The sequence below is a fragment of the Pipistrellus kuhlii genome, unplaced genomic scaffold (genome assembly GCF_014108245.1).
Source record: "Pipistrellus kuhlii isolate mPipKuh1 unplaced genomic scaffold, mPipKuh1.p scaffold_m20_p_30, whole genome shotgun sequence".
Lineage (NCBI taxonomy): Eukaryota > Metazoa > Chordata > Mammalia > Chiroptera > Vespertilionidae > Pipistrellus > Pipistrellus kuhlii.
In genome coordinates this window covers 2,688,651-2,700,523 of record NW_023425530.1, presented here as the reverse complement: position 1 = coordinate 2,700,523, position 11,873 = coordinate 2,688,651, and the positions used below count along the sequence as shown (strand labels likewise).

The following is an 11,873-nucleotide window of genomic DNA, read 5'->3' as shown; positions in this document are numbered from 1 at the left end:
TTTGAGGGTTAGGGAGGGAAGAGAGTTGGCATACATGTAGTAAATATTTTTTGGCTCTGCTTATGCCATTTGGGCTTTGTGCAACTACTCAACTGTCCACTATTGGGTTGTGTGAAAGCTGCCTTCTCTCTCTTTTTTAAGAAATATATTTTATTTTATTTATTTTTACTTCTGCACACTTCCCACTGGGGATGTGTCCGCAACCAAGGTACATGCCTTCAACTGGAATCGAACCTGGGACCCTTCAGTCCGCAGGCCGACGCTCTAACCACTGAGCCAAACCAGTTAGGGCCCTTGTATCTCAAAGGAAGTTGAGAGTCTGTGTTTCAGTAACATTTTATTTACACACACAGGCACACAGAATTTGGTCCCCAGGCCAGTTTGCCAAACTTTGAAGGCGTTGAAAATACTAGATTCTGTCAAATAAGAAGTTTCATGTTTTTTTCACATGCCACAAGATTATTCTTTTGATTTTTTTAAATCATTTAAATAAAAAAATATTTAACATTTTTCAGTTTGTGGGCTATGGACAACAGGCAGCTGGCGCCCGCACGTCAGAGCGGGGTGACGCCGGACCCCGGCAGGGCCCGGTTACCCCTAAACGTGTGCCCGCGGGTTCCGGAAACTCGGCCTTCCGGGAGCCGCGCCGCGAGCCGGGGTCCCCCGAGCGCCACCCGCTCTTCAACCTTGCGAGCCCGCGCGCCTCCCGCCAAGCCCCGCCCCTCATCGCGGCGATAGGTCGGGCCTCGTCCTCTTCCTCGCCGGGAACGCCCCTTTCAGACAGGCACAGCGTTCAACCAATGGGACGCCGCAAAACCGCTCGCCCTGCCCTCCCGCGCCCGTTGGGGGCGGGCGTGGGCGGGCCGTTGAAGGGGCGGGGCGTGGAGCCTGGTAACCGTTGCCGGTAACAACGCCCCGCCCAGTCTCGGCGGGCGGGCGGCGCGAGGCGGTCGGCGGGAGCTCGAGGAGGAGCCGCCGCCGCCACCGCCGCCGCCATAGAGACTGTAGCCGTGGAGACTGTTACTTACCAACGGGGACCAACACGCAGCAGCCGCCGCCGCCGCGGGAGCCGCTGCCCGAACTCCCGGCCCGAACTCCAGGTGACCGATGCGACCGCCCGGGCTGGCCGGGACGGGGAGTGCCGGGGGGCGGCGGGGGTCCTGGACTGGGGATGGGGGCGAGCATCGCACCCCCCGCCGTCCATCTAAACGTCCCGACAGCGCGCCCGCGGGACCCGCCTTCGCACTCCCAGCCCCGCAGCGGCGGCTGAGTTTAGGGACTCCCTGAGACCCTCTCCCTCCTTTTAACCAAACTCGGGAGGAGGTGGGGACCCGTCGCCTCACTTTTATAAAACTTCCGGGGTAGTGTGCCCGGGGACTCCTTTCCATCTTACCTTCAAAATCTCGGGATGGGGGGGCGCCCCGATAACCTCTCTCAAACTTCCATGAAGCTACCTGAATTAGAGGCGCTCGTGGGGCCCCTTTTCTTCCCTTGACTCCCTCAACTTCTAAAGTTGGGGTTCCCGGAACCCTTCCCTCTCTCAACCTCAAACTTCCAATCAGAACGGCCTCGAAGGCTCTCTTCACCTTTACCCCAAATTCCTGTATTTGGAGTGCTTCTGGGACCCTCTTCTCGTGCTGACTCCCCAAGCACCCTGAGTTTGAGGGCTCCCCTGGAACCGCTTTCCCCCTTTTTAACCAAAAGTCGGTGCGCTGGTCTCGAAGAGAACCCCTCCTCCTTCTCACTCCTTCACAACAAACTCCGGAGAATCTGGCTTCCTGGGAACCCGTTTTTCACTCCCCCTTCCCCACCGCCGCCCCCCAAAACCCTGGAGCTTTTTAGCTCCTTTGACAGCCCCTTCCCGCTGAACTGCACTTACCTCCGCGCCTCGCACCCCCCCTCCCCCCCCTATTTGGACTGATCGCGAAGCGAGAAAAGTTTCACCAAAAGGTATTATTATTATTATCTTATGATTTTGTTCGAGTCCAACTTGTGGCCCAAACTCATTCATCGGTGGCATTTTCTCCTGCGGTTCTCGTGTGTGTGTGTGTGTGTGTGTGTGTGTGTGTGTACACCCAAGCCCCACCCCTAAAATACACCCCCACCCCAGCTCTTTATTCCTTTCCCTTTCGCTCCCTCCGGCTCCGTTCCTGTGGGTGTTTTCTCTCCGCTGCGCTAGGAGAGTTGGGTTTCCTAGTGGCTATTTCAAGGGTCCCCGGGGCCGAGCTGACCCTGCCATTAGGGCGGCGACGGGGGTGGTTCATCGTTTTAATTTTAACCTCCTGGTTGGCCCACAGGAATGAGGGACAAGGGCAGGATGCAGCGCAGAAGTCCAGGGCTGCGCTTCCCCCGTAGACCTCATGCCTGCGTCTCCTTGTGATGCCTTCCTCTAATTATTTCCTTGTTTTGTGCAATAAACAGTCAGTGCAGACTCTCATGAGTCGTCGTTCCCCCCCTCCCCCGTCCCCCCGCCCAATCAGCTTTATCTTTGCAAATCCAAAAATATCAAAATATCAGTTCTGACTTCCCCAACAAAATGATAATAATAATAACACAAAACATTAACAGCAGGTTTTTTTTTAATGACTGCACATATTTTCAATATGTTTTCATCTTTTTGCTTCATGCTCTGAAATATTCTTCATTTGCTCATATAAAGACCTTTACCCTCTGTCCTGGGAAGCAGAGGGGGTGTTACCCACTCAAGTTGAAATATTTGAACTGACTCTAAAATAACCTTGGAAATGGCTACTCACCTGCTCTGACCAAAGAAATAAGTTTGTGGTAAGCCCTCTCCAGAAAAGGGAGTTAATTTTCATAATGACCAGCGCTTTTTCTCCCACAGGCTTGATGAAGTATGGGAGGGGACTTGGTAGTTTTTAAGACTTTCCGTAATACATGATGGAAACAATCATCGGTCTGTGATCCTGTGATATTCCAACTGATTTGGGTCAGGAGTGAGTTCAGAAATGGTTTGCCCCGAAGTAAAAGAAATACTGAATTACTTAGCCCTTTAGGTACATTTATCTCTTCTTCCACATAAAACATCAAACGCTCAAAAGGGGAATCAGGAGGACAGGATAGAGTTATTAATTATCCCCAATTAGCAGAACAAGTCCTTTGACATTCAGATGATATTTGCTTTCTGGGTGAAGGGCACATATTACCTTAATATTCATCTATTAACTACATTTATCACAGAAGCACTGCCGGCATGGAGCCATGCACCAGAAATGGAGATGCTTTGAAATTGTTTATCTGGCTCTTTATTCCTTAGATCAAAATTGTTTCAGATTGGAGTTATAACATTAATATCGATCAATATTTAATTAATTTAACTTTAATATTATAATTGAGTCAAAAGTTTGGATGTTATTGTGGGTTTTTTATAGTCATGTGTGGTTGTTTTGCTCATAAAATTCCAGAGACTAAAGGAGTCATAATATATTGATATTTGGGTTTTTTTTAATTAACTGCAGGTTGACCAATAACTTAAATAATAGGCTCCCCTCATACACACCTATTTGTTTGTAAAATGTGATACTATTTAACAAATAAGTTCTCAGAAAAATTATCTTGCTTGGGGGGACCCTCATGAACTCTGGGACAGGGAAGTATAAGTTCTAACCTAGTGTCCGAAAGCCCCACCCAGGACACATCCAAACATACACTCATATATCTGCATGGGACTTTATGCAGATTCCCGCTAAATAGGATAGATAAGGACCATCAATAACCTCTTGTCAGTTCAGGTCAGATTTGTTGCCAAGTGAGTCTGTGCCAAATTTGCCAGAAATTTCCTGTTTTCAGAGCTTTTTGGATTTAGGCATTATTATAAGGCAGTGGTCAGCAAACTGTGGCTCGAGAGCCACATGCGGCTCTTTGGCCCCTTGAGTTTTTAGCAAAGGCCAGCTTAGGAGTACCCTAATTAAGTTCATAACAATGTACGTAACTATATAGTGTAAGTTTAAAAAATTTGGTTCTCAAGAGAAATTTTAATTGTTGAACTGTTGATATTTGGCTTTGTTGACTAATGAGTTTGCCGACCACTGTTACAAGGGAATGTAGACTTACATATAAAAAGGGTCTTTTGCCCTGGCCAGTGTGGCTCAGTTGGTTAGAGCATCATCCCATACACCACAAGGTGTTGGGTTTGATTCCTGGTTTCGGGTTCAGTCTCTGGTCTGGGCACTTATAAGGCAATGCTCTTTCCCAACCCTTCTCTTTCTCTTTTCCTTCCTCTGAGATGATTTTTTTAAAGGGCATTTTTATTCCCTTTCTACAATGTAATGACAGTTAGCTCCACCACAGGCCATGTTTTCTTAGACACATGCTTGACACTGTGTGTACTTACTTTGTCCAGTGAGTGAATGGAATATGCATTGGGAATTAGAAAACTGATAACTGCCTACATACTTTTTGTAAACCCCAAGGTCAGCAAACTGATTCTTAGAGGAAAAAATAAGAGTGGGAGAACTTGAGTAGTGGAAGACACAGAACCAAGTAGTAAAATATGGGATAAGGAGTGGGTGAGTCTGGGGGAACTCGTCCTTGGGAAGCTCAGACTAAGATGACGAATGAGGAGATAGGTTTCCGAGAGCTTCCCAGAAGAAAAGCCTGGCCAGCTGCCTGTAGACACATCCAGATGATTCTGACGGCAATTTAAACACGAGGTGGCCAAACAGAGCTCAAGATAGTGCCCCCAATTCTGCTCATCCCAGGCTCTGGCCTCCCTTCATAAGTATCTACTGGCTTCTCTCAGCTGTTAAGGCCAAAACTTTGGCATTGTTCTCCATTATTCTTTCTCTCAAGTCAGCAGCAAAATTGCCTGCTCCACCTTTAGTGGGGACCTAGAATCTAACATGACTGGCCACTTCTACTGCCTACCCCCTTTTCTAAGCCACCATCACCTGTTGCCCAGATGATTTTAGCCTGTAAACCTGGAAGGGGGCGGGGTCATGTTGTTGTGTATTTCTCAGTTCCCATTTCACTTAGAGCAAAAGCCAAGTTCTCCCTCCATCCCAGACCCACCCCACTCCCACCCTGCTGCCCACCCCAAAATCTCTTTTTTAAAATCCTCATCCAAAGATATGTTTATTGCGGAAACTGGTTTGGCTCAGTGGATAGTAGGGGTGTCGAACTCAATCAGAGAAGGGGCCAAAATCTAAAATCCAGCCTAAATCGCGGGCCGAATGGTTTACTGAACAGTCATAAACTGTCATTGTGATGGAAACGCAGTGGAGAGCAGTGATGACAGCGCGGTGCGGGCCACAGTGCAAGGCCTGGCGGGACGGATTTGGCCCGCGGGCCTTGTGTTTGACACATGTGGCCGATAGAGCGTCAGCCTGCGGACTGAAAGGTCCCAGGTTTGATTCTGGTCAGGGGCATGTACCTTGGTTGCAGGCACATCCCTGGTGGGAGGTGGGCAGGAGGCAGCTGATTGATGTTTCTCTCCCATCAATGTTTCTAACTCTCTATCCCTCTCTCTCCCTCTCCGTAAAAACTCAATAAAATATATTTAAACAAAAAATATATGTTTATTGATTTTTTTTGGAGGGGGGGTGGTTGAGGAAAGGAACAGAGAAAGAAACATCGATGTAAGAGAGAAACATTGATCAGTTGCGTCTTGTAGGCACTCCTACTGGGAATTGAACCCACAAGTTAGGTATGTGCCCTGACTAGGAATCAAACCCGCAGCCTTTTGGTGTATGGGACGATGCTCCAACCAACTGCGCCACACCTGCAGGGCATATCAATATCTCTTTGTTTGGCCTCATCTCAACCATGATCCCCTGTGCTCACTCCACTACTTACTGGCCTCCAAGAAGTTCCTCAAACCCTCTCCCCAGAAAGTTATTGGCCCAGATAATGGGGGTTTGGGAGAAATTGCCCCCTCATTGTCTTTAGTCCTTTTCAAACTTGTCACCTTCCCACTTGAATGTGATGCCATTCTCTTAGCTCCCTTCCCTGCTTTCTTGGCCTTAGCATTATCACTGTCTAACACACTGTGTATTTTGCATATTGGTTTTATTATTATTATCTCCTCTTGGAATGTCATCTCCGTTAGGGAAAGAAGCTCTGTGTTTTATGAACTTCGGCGCTCCTGGGGCTGAGAATAATTCTGGCACTAAGTCAGCTCTTGATAAATATTTGTTAAATGAATGAATGGTTTCCTGCTCAGCTATGGGAAAGCTTATGTAGAAATTAAGAGTTGTTCCTTATCTGATCCATACACCCATTTATGAGACTCAGTGCGGCTCAGATTAGATGAACAGAGCAGAGGGAAGAGAAAAGGAAAAACTGCAGGCTGGATGTAGAACATGTTGCAGAGGTGGGCTTTGGGGCCCGCAGAGGCACTTAAAGTGTGGCACCTTCGTTTATTAGCTCTCTGACTGCAGGTAAGATTTGGCATCTCTGAAATAGGTAATAGTAGCTTTATGATTGCTTTGTTAGAAATAATATCTATAAACTCCTTAGTACAGGGCATGGCACATAATAGGTACTCAATAATAATAATAATAATTATAATAATAATAATAATAATTATTATTATTATTAAGGGGATAAATTGAAGTGGCCTGAGATTATTATATTTTTTAAAATATATTTTATTGATTTTTTTACAGAGAGGAAGAGAGAGGGATAGAGAGTTAGAAACATCGATGAGAGAGAATCATCGATCAGCTGCCTCTTGCACACCCCCTACTGGGGATGTGCCCGCAACCAAGGTACATGCCCTTGATCAGAATCGAACTTGGGACCTATCCACTGAGCCAAACTGGTTTCAGCTGAGGTTACTTTTTTATTTTGGTTTCCTGCCCGGTACCAAATGCTGAGTAGACAGTGAGTGAGTATGTCTTGCCTGATTGAGTGGGCAAGTCTCACGCTGCCTGTTTTAGGGTGGGAAATGCCCTTCCATTAGCGTGGAAATCCATTGGTATAAATATGTCACTGTGCAAACGTAAGTTCTCTGCAATCATGAAACACCAACAAGCCACTCACAGTCCCACATCTTGGTTGTGGTTTAGATCTTTCTGAAATTACACCCCAAACATCATACTCTTGGAGTAGGTTTTGTGGAGTGACCAGCCCTGTAGGCAGAACATAGAGATGAAGACATTTAAACACTGGTTTCTCTTCTCTGTTATCACCGGCTCTTGAATGCCACTGCTAGAAGTCTGGAATCAGCCACTTGGAGGTAAGACCTGGTCTTCATGCCAGGACTTGAGTTAAGCCCTCAGGGGCAGGTGGCCTTGGCTTTGCTCCTTACTGCAGTTCACTTATTTTTTCCTGAAATGCATTCCTGTTTTATGATACATAGGCTTTGTATGGTTTATGCTCTGGCAACTCCTTATTTTTTATTTTTGTGACTGCAATGACTTTCTGAAAAATATAGTTGACTTCCCAAACTTGTAGGTGATACATACAGCAAGTGGATTTCAGATACTGTGAATCAAATTACAGCTGCCATAGTCAATGTTTCAAAAAACTTATAAAACCATTAAAAATTTGTAAAATATATATAATGACCCAACAAAGCAATTGTAAGGTCCTGTTACAGTAAGCCTATTTCTACTAAGATATTTGCAGTTATTTTGAGTGTATGTGTGTGTTAAGAACCGGACTATTGGTGTCCAGGGAAACTTTTTAGGAGGTGACAGTTGAGCTGAGACTGAAATGGTGACTGCGAGTGGCCCTGTGGACTTCAGAGGGAAGAGCCTTCCAGGTGGAGCGGGGAGGGGCAGCAGGTATAAAGGTCCTGGGGCAAGAGGAATGAGCTGGGACTGGTCAAGGCTGAGAAAGGCAGCTGTGTGTCTGATGCCTGGGAGCAAAAGGAGGGGGGCGGGGGATAGGCAGAAGCTATGAGGAAGAGTCTGGATGCTGTTCTAAGTATGAATTAGATTGTTGGTGGATTTCTCTTCTGCCTGTAATTGCCAGATCTGTGATGTCCAGTCCTTTGCTGGAAGATCTTCTTTCTGAGTCTCTGATATTTGTCATTCATTCATTCATTGTTCTCTCAGTTGAGTACTATCCTATGAGGTTATGAAGACCAAATACTTACCGGGAAAGGAAACCAGCTTCAAAAAGGGACTGTGCTACATATGTGCCTGACTAGGAATTGCTGTCTCTGTATGGCACAGTGAGTGAATATACAGAGGAGTGTCCAAGAGAGGTGTCCAGGAGATGGATTTAAGCTGATTCTGGGTACTGATGTCCTGCAGACCGTCAGTAAGAAGGGTAGTGGTGTGGCTGTGTTTTCAACAAGTTGAATGCAGAATACAAGAATGATTAGGAGGAGAGCAAGTATCAGCCAATGCAGCATGTTTTTGTAAGTAAAGTATTGGCACACAGCCACACCCATTCATTTACCTACCATCTCTGGCAGTTTTGGCATGGCAATTGCAGGGTTGAATGTGGATCGCAAAGCCTAAAATATTTACTGTTTGGGCCTTTACAGGAAACATTTGTGATCCCCAGCTAGTCAAAAGGGATTTGTGTCTCTGGTGCTGGGCTGAGAGGTATATGTGGAAGCAACTTTATGAGCAGCTTGATTTTTGTAGATGCACCAGGAATCTTGGAATCTGGATGTTGGCAGTGGAAGAGATTAATGTTGCCATAGTTCAGATGAAGGGCGATAGGACCTGCCTGACAGCCCCAGCTTGGGGATACTGGGGAAGACAGAATTGTGAGGTTCTCTGAGACTTGGTGACTTGCTATGGGACAAGAGACAAGAGGACCCCAGAGTAATTCCCAGATGTCTGACTTTGGGGATCAGGTGGAACATGTTGCTTCAGTGAGTGAGGGACCACAGGAGAAGCTGGTTTGGATGGGGGTGGGGGGCGTTCAGTCATGGGCTTGCTCAGCTTGAGATGTCTGTGGGACACTTAAGTGGGGCCCTTTTCTAGTATGCACAACTGGATTTCAGGGTCTGTAACTGAGGGGGACAGGCTGGAGTCAGGATCTAGGAGCTGTCAGCGTACAATTGGTCATTTCAGTCATGAAAACAGATGAGATCACCCAGGGAGAGGTTGGAGAGGGAGCATAGAGGGCCAGAGCACAGCCTTCAAGGAGCAGGAAACCAATTAAGAATCAGAGGAAAGTGAGTTTTTTTTTAAACTGGCAAAATATAAAAATTTGAAACATTAAAATTTACTATTTTAACAGTTTAAGTGTGCAATTCAGTGGCATTAAGTGCATTCACATATTTGGGCAGCCATCACCCCCATCCATTTCCAGAGCTTTAACTTCTTCCCAAACTAAAATTGAAACTTTGTCTCCATTTTAACACTAATTCCCTATTCCCCTCCCACAATCCCTGACTTCCATCATCTACTTTGTTTCTATGGATTTGACTTCTCTAGGGACCTCGTGTGAGTGGAATCCTACAATATTTGTTCTTTTGTATCTGGCTAATTCACTAAGGATAATGCTCTCAAGTTTCATCCTTGTAGCATGTGTTACTATTTCCTTCTTTTTCAAGGTTGAATAATATTCCATTGTCTAGGTGGAGTGGACCACATTGTTTTTCCATTCACCCATCTGTCCATGGACACTTGGGTTGTTCTCACCCTTTGACCATTGTGTATAATGGGGTGAGAACAACAGAAGAGGTATTGAAGAGATTCTTAGATGGAAGGAGTAATTGGAAATGGACTCTGCAGGCAAACGGAGAGTAACTCAAGGACTGAGTACCAGGGAGCGTGAGGACTGATGGAGACCAGAAGGATTAGATGGAACCAGTCCCCATAGAAAGGCAGAAGGCTGGACTCATGAGCGCCTAGTTCCCTGGAAATGTGTTGAAATCATCCTAACGATATAGAATCCATTCCTAAAGTCATAATAGCACTTAATCATGCTTACATTTTAAAAATAGGAACTGTTTATCTTTTAGAAACAGTGCCATGTTTCTAGGATATGTTTCTGTCCAAAAGGTGATCCGTGGGGTAAGGCCTTGGAAGCAGTTTCCAAAAAAAATTACCAGCCCACAAATATGTTCCAGCTCCACCCGGGCCAGGGAGAACCCAAAGAAAACACACAGTGCTTTCCCACCTCTGCTGTTCTTCTCAGCATATGTACAGGCAGATGTAGCCTGCTTTGAGAAAAAATAAATTTGGAATTCCAGCCCCACAGAAAATGGCTTAAAGGATATGCTTTAGCTTTTTCAAAGAAGTCTTCATTTTCTAGAAGAGCTCACTTATGAGGGACTTCTATATGTGACGAGCTCTCTTGGTCCTCTGTCCATTCAGCAGATATTTGTGAGCCCCAAATCTCAAACACCTTATAATTAATTCAATACTGTAAGTTTTAATATAACAACATCTGTAAAGTTAAGAGGAGAGAAGATGCTAGAGAATTTTATAATTGTTAGCAACCATTGGCCACTGACATTCAGATCTGAAGTTAAAGCATAAACTGTGGATATATTATTTTAGGAGCTCACTATTTGTGTAAATCATGGTATGGTTATACAGCCAACTCTTAAAATGACAACTGAGAGTAAATAGAAAGTATTTCTGGAAGCCCTTTGTGACTCAGTTAATTGCTGGCCTTAGGTCACAACTGAGCATGTATTTGTCAGCTGGGCTCTAATCGCTGAGAGACCAGTGCAAGGGAAAGGTTTAGCAGTCAGTGGCTATTTTAGATGGTGGAGGTAGAAGTGGCAATAGGGCAACAAGGTGGTGCCCCCACCAGACTTGTGGTTGTAAGCTTCTCTTCTCCCTTGGTGGGGTCTACATAGCCTAACTTTTGTCTCTGCTACAAGGGGCCCATCCCTCCCCTCTGTCCTAGGAGCACTATTTCCTCAGCCTTTAGCTCACCACCAGGACGCATGCTTCACACATCATTTCGTAACCTTCAGACTTGGGTTACCTCTTTATCTCCTCCTGCCTCGGTTCTCCTTGGCTATGCTAGGAGGGAAGGATGGGCAATTTCTCTCTACTTTTGTTAACCAAACTGATGGACTGGCCCTTCCCCTTTGTTATAACCATATCCTACTTAGCTTGGTTCAAGGCTTGTCTCCATTCAGCCCCATTTCCATTTCCATTGCCTTGTCTTTCACTATTTCTCCAAATGTGCTTCTCATCCCTTAAACAGGTCTTATACTTTTGTCTCTCCTCTGTCTGGAATGTTATTACTACTGATGACAATCTTACTCTTCTCTGAAGACCCTTGTTCAATGCTCTCTCACATTGGAGACTTGAGATTTTAATTGCTGAGCTGAATGGGAAAATGTCAGATTAGGGCGGAACTTTTCCTCCTCAGCACTGTTGTCAACTCTTTGGGGCTGGACCATTCCTGGTGGAGGGTGGGAGGCCATTTTGAGCACTGTAGCTGTTGAGCAGCATCCTAAGCCTCCACCTGCCAGAGCACCCACCCACTCCCAAGTTGTAACATAACCATGTCTCCAAACATGGCCAAGTGACCCCTAGATGACAGAATCATCTCCTTGTTAGAGACCACAGAACTGATCTGCCAGAAGTGGCAGTGACTCCTGAGGTGGCATGCCCGTAGATTTAGCATCCAAGGCTACTTGGATATGTTGTGATTTATGTGTCTTATATTCTGTTCTCAGTTGTACACTCCTGGGGGACAGGGACAGCTGGGACTTCCCTTAGGACTTCATATTTAATACATGAGTGAATAAAACGCTTGAGCCAGAGTGCTCTTCTGAGGGCAAGAACTACATAAAGTAATGGCAGCCTTTTGTGATTTTTAGTATGTTCACAAAGTTACACGAGCATTACCACTATCCAGTTCCAGAATATTTTCATCACCCCAAAAGGAGCCCCCTCCCCCTTAGCATTCACCCTCATCTCCCTCCCCAGTCCCTGACAACCACTAACCCACTGCCTGTCTCTGGGGATGTGCCTGTT

At 45.9% G+C, this 11,873-nt stretch overlaps 1 protein-coding gene across 13 annotated transcripts in view; it reads left to right on the top strand.

Annotated features, from left to right (window-relative positions):
- Positions 1–914: 914 nt before the first annotated feature.
- RFX2 (regulatory factor X2) overlaps positions 915–11,873 on the top strand; it is a 91,914-nt gene continuing 80,955 nt past the window's right edge. For 12 of the 13 annotated variants that reach the window (XM_036459627.2, XM_036459623.2, XM_036459620.2 and 9 more), the window contains exon 1: positions 915–1,100. The gene's annotated coding sequence lies outside the window, so the exon portion shown is untranslated. Of the gene's footprint in view, positions 1,101–1,771; positions 1,951–11,873 lie in introns of those variants that run through there. The other variant, XM_036459619.2, reaches the window with a different exon arrangement.